Source organism: Pan troglodytes, chromosome 12 (assembly GCF_028858775.2).
Source record: "Pan troglodytes isolate AG18354 chromosome 12, NHGRI_mPanTro3-v2.0_pri, whole genome shotgun sequence".
NCBI lineage: Eukaryota > Metazoa > Chordata > Mammalia > Primates > Hominidae > Pan > Pan troglodytes.
Genome location: NC_072410.2, coordinates 82,793,629 through 82,812,009, shown reverse-complemented (window position 1 = coordinate 82,812,009; position 18,381 = coordinate 82,793,629).

The window sequence follows — 18,381 nt, the reverse complement described above, 5'->3', positions numbered from 1 at the left end:
AGGAATTCTGAGAGACTGTAGTTTAGTAGAAAGGATCCCTTGGATGAGAATATGACTATGGAGGGTTTAGTTTTAATTCTGCAACCAGAAATCCATGTGAGTGGAGACAAGGTATTTTATTTCTCTGGATTTCAGTTTGCACAACTGCAATATAAAGAACTTGTAATAACAACAATAGCTAAGATTTATTGACTGTTTATTATGTGACAGGCACTGCTTTATGGACTTCCACATATCTTATTTCTTACAGTTGTGCTTTGACTTCTATCTGTAAAAGTATAATAATAGTGCATTCTTTGTTGTGAGGCTTCAGATTGCTCTAATTAGTCTCTGGGGTTTAACAACCCTAACAGTCTAAGACTAATGATTTTTCCTTTATAAGGCAATGCAATTAATCAGAATACTTATTTTGTTTTCATCTAGCAAATTGATTGCTATGTAATTATGAAGAATTTTTTTTCTCCAAGAGATCCTTGTTGCATTGGGGATCTTTCAGGACAGAATTTCTTAAGCTCATGCCAATAAGAATTATAATCTATTTAAGGGAAGACATAAAGATAAATAGTAGATCAGTAGTATATGGATAAATGGAAGGTCAAGGCAATTTCCAGGCTGGGTTTTGAGAACAGTCAAAATGTTCAGGGAAAATCTAATAAATTAAAGTCATACAGATGGTAAAAGTACTGACTATTTTGAGTGACTTTCATATCAACAGATGGTAAAGTAGGGGCAATTTTACACCAGAAGCAGCCTGTCAGTTACTGTGCTTCTTGCAGAACACAAACCTAGCCATAAAGAAAAAATTTGATTTATGGACTCGGTTATGAAGTTAAAAATTTCTTTATCAACAGACGCCATTAATCAACTAATAAGGCCAACCATAGAAAAAATTTGCACTACCTGCAGGTACTAGTATTCACAACACATAGAAAGCTTCCACAAGTCAAAAGAAAAAAACATGTGAATAGAAAAATGGGCAACTAAGACTTGATCAGGCACTGATAAAAATGAATACCTAAATAACATACATTTTTTAAAAGGTACTTGAACTTATTAGTTATCATGGAAATTATATTAAATCACAATAACCAGAATGGCTAAAATGAAAAAAGACAATATCAGATGTTTGCAAAGATACAGGGTAACTGGAACTGTCATACACTGTTGGTGGAAGTGTAACTTAGTACACCACCTTTGGAAAGCTGCTACACTTGCTAAAGGTTAAGGTGTGCATACCCTCTCACCCAGCTAGTCTACTCTTAGTTATATACCCAACAGGAAATGAGTACCTTATGTTCACCAAAAGACATAAGGGTATTTTTAGTAATACTATTTGTAATAGAACACAACTGGAAATAAATAGAACATAACTGGAAAGAAACACAAGTAGGTAAAGAGCAGCATAGTCATACAATGAAATACTATATGCTAATAAGAGAATAGACTACAGCTACACACAACATGGATGAATCTTGCAAACATGTTAAGTAAAAGCATCCATGCACAAGAGAGTACATGCTTCATTATTCCATATATAAAGTACAAAAGCAAGCAAACGTAATGATGGTGTTAAAAGTCACTGGAATGGTTATTTTGGGGAAGAGAGTAATGGCTGTGAGGGGCAAGTATTTATCTTAGAAATTTTAATAACTAGGAGATGGCATGAATAGAGTGCTAAGATCTCATGTTCTCTCTTCCTTTCTAAATGGGAATTATACAGGTGTGTTCACTCAATAGTTTTTGAGCTATTTGTGATGTGTATACTTTATTATGCTTCAATAATTTTTTTCTAAACACTCTGCCAAAAGGCTCCTGCAACTGATAAATGACTTCAGTCAAGTTTGAGGATACAAAAATCAATGTACAAAAATTAGTAGTATTTCTATATACCAATTAACATTCAAGCTAAGAGCCAAATCAAGAACACAATCTCATTTGCAATAGCCACCAAGAAGAAACAAACAAAAATCCTAGGACTACATCTAACCAAGGTGAAAGATCTCTACAACGAGAACTGCAAAACACTGCTAAAAAAAAAAAATAATGGATGATGCAAACAGAAAAATATTTCGTGCTCATGGATTGGAAGAATTGGTATCATTAAAATGGCCATACTGCCCAAAGCAATCTACAGATTCAGTGCTACTCCTATGAAGCTACCAACATCATTTTTTCACAAAATTAGAAAAACATATTCTAAAATTCATATGGAACCAAAAAGCCCGAATAGCCAAAGCAACCTTAAGCAAAAAGAACAAAGCTGGAGGCATCACATTACCTGACTTCAAATTATACAACGCTACAGTAACCAAAACAGCATGGTACTGGTAAAAAAACAGACACATAGACAAATGGAACAGAATAGAGAACTCAGAAATAAAGCTACATTCCTACAGCCATCTGATCTTTGACAATGTTGACAAAAATAAGCAACAGGAAAAGAACTCCCTATTCAATAAATAGTGCTGGGATAGCTGGTTAGCTATATGCAGAAGAATGAAACTTTACCCTGACCTTTCATCATATATAAAAATTAAGATAGATTAAAGATTTAAATGTAAGACCTCAAAGTACAAATCCTAGAAGAAAACCTAGGAAACACCATTCTGGACATTGGCCTTGGGACAGAATTTGTGGCTAAGTCCTCAAAAGCAGTTGCAACAAAAAAATTGACAAGTGGGACCTAATTAACTAAAGAGCTTCTGCACAGCAAAAGAAATTATGAACAGAATAAAGACAACCTACAGAATGGGAGAAAATATTTGCAAACTATTCATGTTACAAAGGTCTAACATACAGAATTTATCAGGATCTTAAGCAATTGGACATGAAAAAATCAAATAACCCCATTATAAAATGAGCAAAAAACATGAACAATTCTCAAAAGAAGACATGCAAGTCTTCTTGGCCCTCTCAGCCATTACCCTACTCCCCAAAATAACAACTCCCCTGATGTTTAAAACCATAGATTAGATTTGTTTGCTTCTGCACTTTACATGTGGCATCATGAACCATGCATTCTGTTGTGCCTGCATGTTTTTACTCAAATATAAAAAAGCCCAACATCACTAATCATTAGAAATGCCAGTCAAACCATCTCACACCAGTCATAATGGCTATTATTAAAAAGTCAAACTGAAGCTTGTGAGATTGTGGAGAAAAGGAAACACTTATGCACTGTTGATGAGAATGTAAATTAATTCAGCCACTGTGGAAAGCAGTTTGGAGATTTCTCAAAGAACTTAAAACAGTTAGCATTCGACCCAGCAATCCCACTACTGGTTATATATCCAAAAGAAAATAAATCGTTCTACCAAAAACACACACACTGGTAAGTTCATTGCAGCACTATTCACAATAGCAAAGACATGGAATCAACCTAGGTGTCCATCAACATTGGATTGGATAAAGAAAATGTGGTTCATATATACCATGGAATATTATGCAGCCATATAAAAGAACAACTAAATCTTATCCTTTGGAACTAAATGCAGCTAGAGACCAACATCCTAAGTGAATAAACATAGGAACAGAAAACCAAATACCCCATTATTTTCACCTATAAGTGGGAGTAAACAATGGTTATTCATGGACATAAAGATGGCAAGAATAGACACTGGGGACTACTGGTGGAGGAAGGGTTGAGAAACTACTGGGTGCTGTGTGTGGGCAACCATACTCAAAACCTTAGCATCACACAATATACCCAGGTAACAAACCTGCACATATACCCCTTGAAACTAAAAAGTTGAGATAAAAAATTTTATTTCTCAAGTAATCTAACCTGGGAGTTGTGAGAAAGCTTCCCATAGCACCACCATGGAGTTGTAGATAACAGTGGCACCTAGATACAGCAAAAATAGAGCATGCTGCTTCGCGAGAATGAAGAGCATGTGGATGTTCAGTACTAAGGCTTCAGAGGCCTTAAGTTCAAGTGACCCAGGAAAAGCCCGGCCAAGGCACTTTTGCTGTGGTTGATGCTGCTGCATGCTGGCAAATATCACAGCCAGGGGATCCCTGGGGAGCTATGGAACTGAAGGTGTGTAAATCCTGTGAAAACCGACAGCAACAGTGAGATCTGAATGAGTTAGCATAAATCAAAGGAAGCAGGCAAAGAATCTGAGTAGGAGACCTGGGTTCAACATCCAAATACATGAAGCAAGTAAAAGGGCATCAATAGGAATACAGATTTGCACACAGGCAGGAGTTCCTGTACCAGGGAAACAGGTGGTGGACAGGGCTCAGACCAGGGGGTTAGGGAAAACACATCCCTATGTAAGATAAATGCTGTGGCTTGCCTGTTGATCCAAGGACAACAGCTGTCTGCCCAGGTAGGTGCAAAAAGTTTCCTTCTTGGTGTGGACAAGGCTGTTTTACTTCTCAAAGTGAAGCAAGAATCACCAGGGACCTGGTGGCTGAAGCACAGAAAGAGGGTAAGGGCCCCTGGGGAGAACTCACAGTTCTAATGGTTTTAGCGATTCAGGAAGGAAGGATGGTTATTTCTTAGAATTCTGTTAGTGGTAAGGGAAAACTTACTGCTGTGTGGGTGCTGTGCAAGATAATTAGAACCAAAATCATTTAATTGGAAGATATCCTACCTTCGCTGCTATGGCTTCTTGTCTAAGAACAAACAACAGTTGGTCCTAAAATGTGAATCGTGATATGGCCTGGATCTGTCTTACTAAGCATGAACCAAGCATGTGTTAGGAAATGGCAAGTAAAATACTAATGCTTAAATAATATCTCATTTTATGCAGCATTGGTATTCTTTTCAGAGAACTTTCACAAATCTGATCCTATCTGAAACTCAAAACATCAGAGGGAGGCAAGGCCTTTATTCCTACCCTCCTTAAGAGATGAGTCAGCTGAACCTCAAAGAAGAAAACATGATCTAAAGACAGGCACAAAACTGGTGAGCTCAGGTCTCACATTCCTGGTTTAATGCTTTCCTGCTTAAGCTGTGATGTATGCTGGATGTGGGAAGCTAACTAAAGGAGGCATGGAATATTGAGGATTTTGTTTTTTTAAAGGAGATTTTATATCACTGGTGTAGGACTTAAATGGTAAGCTGACACCTGGGCTCGATTATTTTTTAGAGCTCTGTTTTCTAGGAACAAGCAAAAACTGGATTTCCTCAATTCCTAACACTGGTTGTGTTTCCACTGATAAAAGCTCGGAGCCCCTTGCTGAAAACCCATCACACAGAATAGTGCTTCTGAAACTTTCATGTGCATAAGAATCATCTGGAGGGGTGGTGGTGTTAAAATGTATATTATGATTCATAGCTCTGGCATGATGATGAAGACTGTACTTCTAGTAAGCTCTTGGGTGATGCCAGTGCTGCAGGTTTGAAGAATACATGTGGAGTAGCATCTTAGTTCAGGCTGCTATTATAAAGTACCTTAGGCTGGGTAATTTATAAGTGATGTAAATTAATTGTTAATAGTTCTGATGGCTGGGAAATCCAAGAACAAAGTGCCAGCAGATTGTTTGGTAAGGGTTTGTTGATGCAGCATTGGTATTCTTTTCAGAGAACTTTCTAAGTAGTTCTTAGAAACTACTTCTTAGAACTTCTTACTTAGAACTACTTCTTAGAACTACTTACTTAGAATCTGCTTCCAAGATGGTGCCTTGTAGTGGGTTGTTACATGATGGAAAGGGTGGAATATTCCCTTCAATCTCCTTTGTAAGTACATTAATACCATAATCTAATTACCTCCCAAAGGCCTTTACACGTAATACTACTGCATTTGGGGTTAAGTTTCAACATAAGAATTTGGTGGGTATAGGGGCATGGCACAAGTGCTCAGACTATAGCACTCTGTTCCTAGGCCTCCCAAATTTGTCTTTGTCACATGCAAAATACATTCATTTAATCACAATAGCCCCTAAATCTTAACTTGTTCCAGCATCAGCTCAAAAATTTAAAATTTGGCGTCTCATCTAAATCTCATATAAACAGACATGGATAAAACTCAAGTTACAATTTATCCTGAGACAAATAGCTCTCCAGCTGTGAACTTGTAAAATTAAACATGTGATGTGCTTACAAAATATAATGGTAGGACAGGCACAGAATAGACATTCCTATTTCAAAAGGGAGAAATAGGAAAGAAGGAAGGGATACTCAGTCTTGACCAAATCCAAAACGCAATGGGGCAAAACATTAGATCTCATGGCTACAGAATGATCTTCTTTGACTTGAAGTTCTGCCTTTCAGACACACTGGTGTGGGAATTGGGCCCCCAAGGCTCTACCTCCTGGTTTTTCTGGGCACAGTCCAAGTTGCAGCTCTCACAGGTTGAAGTCTCTTAACTGTGGCTCTCCCAGGCTGGAGTTTCATACCAGCAGCTCTTTCAGTGTGGGACCCCTTCACCCAAAAACAGCCACCAGGGTTGGGGGAGGTTGGTTTTTGCCTCCATGGTTCCACTAGGCATTGCTCCAGTAGGTGCTTTCTGTGGGGCCTCTGCCTCTGTTGCAGCTCTCTGCTTGAGCCCTGAGGTGTTCTCCAGGGCATCATTTTGAAATCTAGGTGGAGAGAGCCAAGCCCCCATAGCTGATGCCTTTTGGCCCCTGATGGAGATGGCACTGTATAGGTGCTGCCAAGGTTTACTGTCCCCAGAAGGGGTGGCCTGAGCTGCACCTGGGCCAACTTGAGGCACAACAACCTGGGCAGCCAAGGAGTGCTGCACTGGAATTTGGGGAGCGGAACCTTGAAATTATTGTTCCCAAGGCCCTGGAATTCTGGGCCTGAGATGGGTAGAGCAGCCTCTAAAGATCTCCAAAATGCTTTGTGGGCCATTTTACCATGTCTTGATGAAGAGTACCAGGCTTCCACCCATCCATAGTAATATCCTTATCACAAAGCTGCATGGCCACACCCTTGATGATCTTTCCTGAATGCACTTTTACCTTGTTTGCAACATGGCCAAGCTGAGAATTTTCCAAATCTTTAAGTTTTATTTCCCTTTTGATTATAAACTGATTTGTTTCTCCCTTCTCACCTTTTGCTATAAGCGATCAAGAGAAGCCATGACGTACCCTCAATACTTTGCTTAGAAATGTCTTCTACCAAATATTCTAGTTCATCACTTGCAAGTTCTGCCTTCTATAGAACATTAGTACATGAATACAATTCAACCAAGTTCTTTGCCACTCTACAAGGATTGCCTTTCTTCTAGTTTCCAATAACATGTTCCCAATTTCTGTCTGAGACCTCATCAGAATGGCCTTTACCATCCATATTTGTGCAATATTCTTATCACAGCCACTTAAGTAATCCCTAAGAAGATTGAGGATTTCTTTACGGCTCTCCTCTTCTTGTGAGTCCTCAAGAATTGTCCTTAGTCCTACATTCTTGGCAGTGGACTTCAAAACTCTTCTAGCATCTACTCATTACCCAGTTCCAAAACCACCTCCACATTTTTAAGTATTTGCTACAGCAGCACCCCACTCTTATTTCCAATTTCTTAGTCTATTTGGGTTGCTATAACAAAATACCATAGAGTGGGTAGTTTATAAATGACATAAACTTATTACTCACTGTTCTGGAGGCTGGAAAGTCCAAGAACAAGGTGGCAGCACATTCAGTGTCTGATAAAGGCTCACTCTCATTCTAAGATGCCACTTTGTTGCTGAATCTTCACTTGGTGGGAGGGGTGGAAGGGGTTAGGGTGCACCTTTCAACCTCTTTCATAAGGGCATTAAATTTCATTTACAAGGACAGAACCCTCATGACCTAATCACGTCCCAAAGGCCCAGCTCTTAATATTCTTGCATTGGGGATTAAATTTCAACATATGAATCTGAGAGTGGGGCACCAACATTCAAACCATAGCATGGAGGTGGTAAGGACAGCCTATGTTCTTGTGATCACTGAAGATTGCTTTAGTGTGATGTCTTAGGGATTAAGGCTTTCAGAAACTGCTATGTTTATCTGACTAGAAATAGGCCAAGGTCTCCACATAAAACTACATTTAAGTATATTTAGAAAAATCTGAGTTCTGGATCCACATTTTTAAAAGCATTTAGAAAATTTGATTTTACTTTATTTTTCCCTGACTCGTAGGAAGGAGAATTAATGAGTTGGATGCTTCATGCATTCATTCATAGAATGCCTATTGTGTGGCAGTCACAATTTTTGACGGTGGAGATAGATCAAATAAGAAAGTGGGAAATGTCCTTGCCCTCATGAAGTTTACAGTCTAGTGCGATGGAAAGTAGGGCTGAGTCAGATAAATTGTGAATGTGTAGTGCATAAGATAGCAATGAGTGATATGCAGAAAAATATTTTTGAGATAGGAGAGAAGGGAGATTTGGCATAGGATGTGGATTTTTAAGTTTAAGTAGAAAGGTTCATGGAGAAAATGACATTGGAACAAAGACAAGAAGGACGTGTGAGATATTACACTGTGGGGTTGTCTGATGGAAGATCATTCCAGGCAGAGGGGACCACAGATACAAAACCCCTGAGACGGGAACATGCATAGCATGTTTAGACTAGCAAAAGGGCTGATGGTGTTAGAGCAAAGGGGTGTGGGGGTAGGGATGAGATGAAGATGGGAAGAAAGTAGGACAGCTTAGACATAGCCTCCTAGCCCATTGTGTGGACTTTGACGTTTGCTCTGAATAGTGTGGAATATCCTTGGATTGTTTTGAGCAGAGAGGAAAGAATGATAGGCTTTGACGTACGTTTTAAAAGAATTATAGCACTTGGGTAAAAAATATAGAAGATAAAAGTGGAAGCAATGATACCAGGTAGAGGACTATTTGTCAGCTAGGTGAGAGATGAGGCTGGCTTGGGCCATGGTAGTTACTTCTCTGGTGATGGCGGATATCTTTAGACAGATGTGATTTTCCTGTGTGTCTTGCTGGGTTGATGGGAAACTAGGATTTATTAATCTGGGTGCTTGACCCAGGAACTCCTGGCAGTTGGTTGTCAGTTATGAGTGGGTTTGTATTTTTTTTTAAAGCATACCACTTTATTTTGTCTTTGCTGCTGTATTATCACTTTATCACTTAAAAATTATAAAATGTTGAAAGTGATGGTATTTGAGGTTAAATTTTACTAATACAGACTTCACAACAATTTAGCAGCTTGTATTCCATTTTTAAGTTTTATATCACAGATGGGTGTCTTTCCATTAAAAAATAAATCAGGAGTGGCAGCATTGTCAATGTTATTTTTCTTATAATTCTAACTAGAGTTAAATATAGAAACTCTTCTGAGAATTCACTATTCCAGGAATGGCAAGCATGCAGCAAATATTGACACTCTACCATTTTCTCACCAATGGCAGACATTGCTAGATGATCACAGCATTCTCTTCACTGAGTCCCGATGAAACATTGGACACTTTATCAAAACAACCACTGATAGAGTTGGCATGAGTTAAAACCTATTTGCCATTCCTGTGAGTAATCACTCTTCCTGACAGCTTAATAGGATTGGAGAGGAAGTCTTATTGCACAGTGGTGTAGCTGGAGTCAGACTTCATCTTTATCTTGTCAAAATCCTGTCTTGTCACTTGCTAGCTCTTCAACCTTGGACCAATGACTTACCATTTCTGAGCCCTAGTCTCCTCATCTATAAGATGGGAGAAAACAATACCTATCTTATAAGAAACAGGAGATGTAAATAAAATGATACCTGCAAAGTGCTTAACACAATGTCTCACTTAAACACTTAATCTCAAATGATACAATTGGCATTAGAGTTTAATTAATAGACTTTAAAAGACTAATTTCTTGAGATCAGAAAATTTACAAAAGTATTCTGGCTTTGCCACCTAGCCTTTTTGTTTAAAAAACAAAAAGAAAAAGAAAAACAAAAACAAAACCTTTTTATCTTGCAAGTATGTCCATATCTTTTCAAGGAGAAGAAACCTTCTTTGCAAATACTCCCAAGCCCACACAGGTATTATTGAAGCCCTTTATCCTGATAGATTCCACTGGGTTTAGGGGTTGGGTGGGTTCAGCGTCCAGGAATAGGAGAGTTGTGAGACACATGGTATAGTAGGAAAGCCATGGCTGGAGGAACAGACTTTGGTCATGTGGTCCTATGTCTTCCATTTTATATTGAAACTATATATGGACATTCGCATAGGGACAAGACACATCGGTGAGGTGGTACCCAGTGACATGTCTTCTATTTTCAGGTTCACTATGAATGATGCAGGTTTTTGTCTTTTATATTGCTTTTAGAGTGATTACTCGTGATACTATTCCTTTTTTTTTTTTTTCCTTTTACTTTTGAGACAGAATCTCACTGTTTGGCCCAGGCTGGAATGCAGTGGCACAATCTCGGCTCACTGCAACCTCTGCCTCCTGGGTTCAAGAGATGCTTCTGCCTCAGCCTCCGAAGTAGCTGGGACCACAGGCATGCACCACCATGCCTGGCTAATTTCTGTATTTCTAGTAGAGATGGGGTTTCACCATGTTGGCCAGGCTCATCTTGAACTCCTGACCTCAAGTGATCCACCCGCCTTGGCCTCCCAAAGTGCTGGGATTTGGTTACACTATTTCTGTGGGGAAAATCTGTCCAAAGTTCCAAAGGACTTTAGGTACTTTATAGTACTATAGTAGCAAAATCCATTTCCTTAATTTGTAGTTTGCTTTTTTTGTTTTTTTTTTAAATTATACTTACGCTGTACTACCTATGCACATGAATACCAGGCTATTGTCAAGAAAGGTAGCATTAAGTAGCACCAGTCTGACCCTGGCTCCCTTGAGTTGCATCTTCAGTCTCTGTACTACAGAGGAATCCTTTCAGTGTTCTCCTGCCAAGTTGAGGGAGGCATGTCTGGGTGTCAAGTACCAGTGCTCAAAGGCTGTTCATGAAGATCCTTTCAACAGTATTATCAGAATTGCCTTCTGTTTATTTAATACAACTTTTTTCAATGATATGTTGTAGATGAATTAGTTTGATTCTCTGAATGACCTCATCAAACAAATTAGAGGGCCTTTATTCTGGCTTTACAGTCACAGAGGGGTATTTTCTACCACAGACAGTAATATTTCATTGGGCCTCACTATGGCCTAGATCTTGAATGGATGACACATACATACCACACACACAGACACACACACACACACTCTGGAACTTTCCTGGCCCTTCTTCTGCCAGTGGCAGACAGCACTAATCGATTAGGGTTTTTGTTTGTTTGTTTGTTTTTTCTGAGGCTGAATGAACTTTAAAATCCTCCCAGTGAGACATAAGTAGGTGATGGGAGATGGCACACAAAGTAAAACCTACTTGTCATCTTTGGCCTAAGTTAAACTTGCTTGTTTTTTAATTCATTCCATAAATATTTTATTCTGCTTTCTATTCTTGAACAAAAGTCTGCTGTTAGTCTAATTGTTTCGTTTTAAGGTATTCTAACTTTTTTTTCCTGGTTACTTGGAAGATTTTCTTTTTGCATTTGTTTTCTACAACTTCACTATGTTGTGTCGAGGTGTGGATTCAGTGTTACGTATTCTTCTTGGGATCCACTGTGATTTCTGAATTTTAGGATTCATGTCTTTTTTTCTATACTAGGCCATTGTAAGCTGTTACTTCCTTGAAACGGCCTCTCATCATCTATTCCCTCCTTCTGGAACTCCTAGACATAAATTCAAACTATATAGTATTCATTTCTCTTCCATGCTTTTTCTTTTTTATATCTCCAATGACTTATTTGTTTAATTTTAAACTTTCTCAGATCTATCTTCTAGTTCATTGTCTTTCTTAAAGTATGTTTAATTTGCTATTAATCTATCCACTGTTTTTAAATTTCAATGCCTATATAAATTTTTTTTGATAATTGGTGATTTAATTCTTTCTCTTGTTATAGAATGTCTCATTCTCAGGTCTTCAACTTACCTTTTTATTTAATAATATTTTATATATTTCAGATTACATAATAACTGAACTTCTGCTCCTGAATTTTATTGTTCGTTACTTTTATGGTTTTATTCTTTCCTTAGGATTTAGATTCTTCGTTAAGTGTATTTAATAATTTTGTATATGTATTTTTTATTCTTTCAGATTGTCATACTAGTAGCCATAGTTTTGGGAATATTATAACTCTAGCTCATAATAGATTGTTTCTTTGTGTGTTTTGTAATTTTAAATCACAGTGTAGATTTGCAGATGGGAAGTCATAGCTTAGGTTGAGACCAGGTCCTTTCACAACAGGTTTTCCTTGTATTCTTGACAACCATTGTAGGGACTTCTTGAGTGTGATTGATTTCTATGAGTTTGTTGATTTGGAGATTCTAGGGCAATGCAAATTTGAATTACAAATCCAATGGAAGTACAGGCCTGGGCTTTAAACTCTTAGAGATAATTTTGTTTATTTTTATCCAGAATCTAGCAGAGAGATGTTTCCCCTGTTGGTGGGAATTTATTTTCTAGTCAAAACTTACACTAAAATTGTAGCCCTTCCTGGATCTTAACCTAACCCCACCTCTTTACACTGGACCATGGCCTTCTCTATTTCTGCATGGACTTTGGAATTCTATCCTTTAGCTGCCTCCATCTCTCACTTAACTCTCCCAGGGATACCATAGCATTAGCAAAACGTATTTGGTTTTCAATGCTGCCTTCATTTCTGACATTTGGGCATTTGCCATCTTTCTTGGCAGCTCAGCTATGCATCTTAGAGTGTTTTTATGTTACATCTAGCATATCTAGGTGTTTGTAGTAGGAAGGTTTTCAAGTTCTCTTATTCTGCTATCATTTTACAACCAGAAGTTCTGGACTGCCATGCATTTGTTGAATACTAATTAATGCCAGGTACTGAGCTTAGTAGTAGGGACACAAAGATCTGTGAGACATATTCTCTGCTCACAAGATGATAGTCTAGTGGGGAAGGTAGCCATGTAATTTTTGGGTAACATAATGGGTACAAAAAAAGATACATATACAGTACTTTCAAAACAAAATAGAGGCCACTCAAGCTTATGGGTGAGATCAGGTCAGAGAAGGCTTCCTAGAAGAAGAGATCCTTAATCTGGTCCTGAAATATAAATAGGAGTACATCAGGTAAAGGTAGTAGAGAAGGCAGGAAAGTGCATGGTAAGTTTGAGAGAACTACAAGCATTTCAGAGCTATTGGAGTAGAGTTCAAGGAACTGACCACATCTTATCTGTAGACCCAACAACAGATTTCTGATTGAGCTCTTCTGATACCTTAATAAGAAGACAAACACAATGCGATACAGATATAGCATTCTAGTTATAGGAAAGATATGGTTACCTGAGTCCTCTGGGGAGCAGAAGTCAAGAAAGAATTAGAAGTGTAAGAGATTTCTTGGGAGCAATGTCCATAAAATACCAAGTAGGGAGAGAGCAGGAGAAGGTAGGCAGAGCTGTCAGTCTGCAATACAGGTCTCACATTTGTGAAATGAGAAGGGAAGAAAGGAAGATTGGGTAGGAAGAGTCTTAGATTCTGGTGCAACTTTGAGAAAATATTTGCCAAACTAATGGGGAGCTCTAATGCGTTGCCCACAGAGGAGTCCACATTGGGCAGAAATGACCAGGTCACAGTATTCCTGCTGAGTGCTGTGCTCAGTAATTAGCTGGGGCTGCTGGGTAGAAGCACAGCCTTAGCGCAAATGCTGCAGCAGATCTCAAAGGTCTAACCACACTCCTGGTGGTGAGTCTTCTCTTGAATCTCCATGGCTACCACATCCCCACTTGGAAATTTTATAATCTGGCCTTCTGATTTATATACAAGTTTCATGTGAACTTAATTAGGTACCTATCACTAAGAATCTGTTCATTTCTGAGTTTCCAGTACCTAGGGCTGTAAGGTTGAAGATAAGAGCCATATCATGACAGATTTTTTCAGTTAATATCTAGTGGGTTTTGGACTTAGCATCCTTTAAACCTGCCTGTTTATGGCAAAAACCTCTCTGCCTCATTGTGCGTCATATGCCTGCCTTATTTTTTTTCTTTTGGTCCTAAATTCATTCCTTTCTACTGTATTGTTTTATCCTGTTGATCCAGATAACATTTTCACTCCAGATACACTTGTTGACCTCTGTTCATCTAGACTGGAGAAGGTGGCTAAAAATAGTATAATTAAAAGTACTGTGAGAATGATTATTCATAAAGGGATTTGAGTGATTTTATGAAAATATACATTAATATCAGAAGGAAACTAGAAAATTACTGTCATACTCTTCCTCCCAGGAAATGTTTAATTACTGAAAAATTTCTTAACACATGTCATGGAAAAATTGGTCACATAATTTGAACTTTGGAAATTGCATGGTGTTTAAAAAAAATAAGAGAGAATGAGAATGAATCATTGAGTAATTTTTGTTCCGTCTGTGCACTAACCACTTCATCAAACACCTAAGTTCACACACATATTCCTTGAAATTTGGGGGACATAAAGTCAAAGGAGAGCATCTCTGCCTTTAAAGTTTTCATTTTCCTTCCTTTCTCTGGGGCACAGAGTGAATGGGATTAAAGGTGAAGCTGCTTGAGTCACACACATCTTGATGTTTCTGTTGCCTTTGCACAGAATCTCACATCCTAACATGTTTTGTCTCTGGCATTCTTAGTATGTCCTTTACATTACAGAACAGCGTTCATAGTGTCAAACTTTTTTGTTTTTCTTTACCAAAGAGAATTTTAGTTTTATCAAACTGCATTAAATGTTCTGTGCCTTCGCTTTGACTCAAGTAGCATATTCTTGAGAATGTGATATTTTACAGCAACTGATTTAGGCACATATGAATCAAAACCACATCTTCCTTGAGAACTGAGTCAACCTGTCAAGTACCTAAGCAAGTGGGTTTAACATGAATTTATAGTTTCCATGTGAGAATGGTAAGGAAAAATGGAAGGATATAAAAGGATATTGGGAGAGGAAGGTCAGAGAAGTTGTTCTTTTGTAAAGTTTTCCACTGGGGATAAAGAAATGGTTCCAGAACTGCAAACAGGTCTCCCAGAATTATCTGACATTTTCCTTTACAGTTAAATGCTGGAGATTTTCCTGAGGAGCTAAGGCGTTGAAGGCCTGGTTAGAAATTTAAGGCTGTGTGCCTAGATAGATGCAAAAGATCTAACTCCAGATAAACTCCTCCATGTATTTTTTCCTTGTTGACCTCTCAAAGTGTCCTATAATTACACTCCACCTGTGTTTCCAAGGCTCCTGGACATATCTACAAATTGAAATTAGTGTATATTTGTATATGAAGGTTGACAGCTAAATAAGAAAAATATTCTGTGGCATCTAATTACAGAAAACTAATAAACATGCAAAAATCAAAGAAGAACGTAACAAAACAAAAAACCACCAGTGCCTGAACCTCAGGATGTGCATATGCAGATTAGGTCTCTAACCAGGCTAAATGTTAACCTGGAATTATAAAGCTCTTGCTTTATAATTGTTCTGCTGCAAGTGTTTATATAATTACTCCATTATTTAGCTCAGGGTGTTTTTGTTAGATAATTCAACTAAATGTTAAGACATCAAATGAATAAGTAGAACTGCAATTGAATGGGGATGATGCCAGCACTGAATATCATTATTAAGGTTATAGGTTTTAGCAAAGATTGAATTAAATGCTGATTATATCTAAATACTCCAGTAAGAAGGTCTTTGAAGAGACTTTTAAAATTTGATATGTGGTATGTTTTTGTTGCTTTTAAAAACAATATGTTCAAATGGGTGACTCAATGCTAAAGGGTATTACCATAGATTTAAGCTTTTTTTTTTTTTTCTGGACAGAGGTGGGTTGAAAGGAGAGACAAAGTTTGTATTTCACTACTAATTTAGATTCAAGAAAAAATAAATAACAGCAATACAATTTTAGAATAAGATTTATATAATAAACTGATATTTTTATTATTTTATATCCATTTATCATATAAATAATTATATAATATATATATTATATATAATAAAAAATATATAAATAATCCATTTATTATATAAATAAACATATGTTTATTATTTCGCTAATTTTGTCAGTTCTTGAGAATGGGATTTGTCCAATGTAGAGAGAACTGGGAAATTTTCAGTAAAATAATTTTTCTGAAGCTCCTAAAAATCAGGTGAAACTGTCAATATGTAAATAAACATAGATGTAAAACTTTTAAAATGTGGGGACGAAGGTGGAAGACTAAAGTACAAATGTTATATGTTGTGACAAAGTAGAAACAATGCAACTGAAAAGTGCAAGTGAGAGAGAGAAAGAAGAAAATAAGCCTATTGATTGTTGTGTACCTTGTAGGTAAGGAAAATACGACAGCAAAAACTGATAAAGCAGGTAGTCAAAGGCAGAAATAGAAATGAGCAAACCAAAAACTCCAGGAGATTACTGGTGTTCAAGAAGTGTAAGTACAATAGTAGCTACCAGACCAAAATAGAAGTTTTTCTAAATATAAAAAAAATTAAGGAACAAAAAATACACATATGGAGAAAAGTATCAGAAAATAACAAAATATATAATACTTTGCCACAGTTAAGCCCAAACATAACAGGGTTTTACCCATCTACAAAAAGACTTCCAATTTTGCTCATAAAGAATGATCTAAATATATATGTATGTGTATATGTATATGTGTGTATATATATAAAACTATATGCTCTATATATACACACAGACACATACATGCACATCATATACAACAGATAGACCTAGACCTAAAAGTGATCCAAAAAGCTAAAAACGGATGAAAAAAGGTATATATCAGGCAAATGGAAAAATAAGGAAGTCAGGGTAGCAATCCTGATACCAGATAAAATAAATTCAAGCCAAAAATCTTAAACATGATAAAGACAGGCACTTTTTACACAGGAAAACCATACTTCACAATGTAGACACATCTTTATGAACAGTTATACGTCAAATAACATAGTAATCATCTTTATAAAGCCAAACTACAGGAGATGCTAGGAGACATAAAAGAAATCACATTGGCTGGGCTTGATGGCTCATGACTGTAATCACAGTGCTTTGGGAGGCCGAGGCGGGTGGATCACGAGGTCAGGAGTTTGAGACCAGCCTGGCCAACATGGTGAAACCCTGTCTCTACTAAAAATACAAAAATTAGTCAGGTGTAGTGGTGGGTGCCTGCAGTCCCAGCTACTTGGGAGGCTGAGGCAGGAGAATTGCTTGAACTCGGGATGGGGAGGTTTCAGTGAGTTGAGATTGTGCCACTGCACTCCAGCCTGGGTGACACAGCAAGACTCCATATCCAGGGAGGGAGAGGGAAAAAAGAAATCACATTAATCAGAGATATTCGTACAGCTTTCTTAATACAGCAAAGATGAAGTAGGCAAGAAATAAGGAGATTGAAAACCTAAACAACATAATCACTACAGGGGATCTTATAGATATACTGTATGTCAAACTCTACACCCTGTCAATAGAGAATACATCTTCTCAAGAGCTCATGCAACATCCACATAATTTGATTATATATTACTATACACACACACACACACACACACACACAGAGTAAGTTTAGTGGCATACTGGTAAACAAGTAGTTTGGGTTGGGGTGGGGGGATCTGATTTATATCATTTACTGATTTCTTTGATGTAAATCCTTCAGTGGTCAATTAGAGCATAAATTGATAAATCAACCAGTGAAATAGAAGACTCAATAATAGAACTAAAGTTCATATGGAAATTTGATATATAATAAAAGACAAAGATAGACTTTTTAAAAATTAAAGCTGGGACAACCCAGGAGCCATTTAGAAAAAGGTGAAATTAATTCATAGCTTATATATACACAAAATTAACTCAAAATATATCACAGATTTAATGTACAAATGAAACTGTATGATACAATAAAAAGAGTAAATTTCTTTTTCATTTTGGTGTAGGAAAAGGCTTTCTAATTATGCTTCAAAATCTATAGGCAGTAAAAAAGATCGATAATTTTGACTACATAACATTAAATGTTTTTGCACATCAAAAATCATAACTGAAAATCTGGGAGAAAATATTTGCAACATATAGAGTAAGGCCTAATAGTTCTTACATATAAAGAAATCTTGAGGAACCAAGGGCCAAAACCCCAGCATAAATTGAGAAAGAGTCATAATCAGACAACTCAAAAAGTAAGATGTAAAATCAGCTTTTAAACATATGAAAAATATTTACATTAAGAAATATAAATTAGTCCTTTTTTTTTTTGAGACTGAGTCTCACTCTGTCTCCCAGGCTGGAGTGCAGTCACGCTGTCTCGGCTCACTGCAAGCTCCACCTCCTAGGTTCACGCCACGCCATTCTCCTGCCTCAGCCTCCCGAGTAGCTGGGACCACAGGCACCCGCCACCACGCCCGGCTAATTTTTTGTATTTTGAGTAGAGACCGGGTTTCACCATGTTAGCCAGGATGGTCTCGATCTTCTGATCTTGTGATCTTCCCAC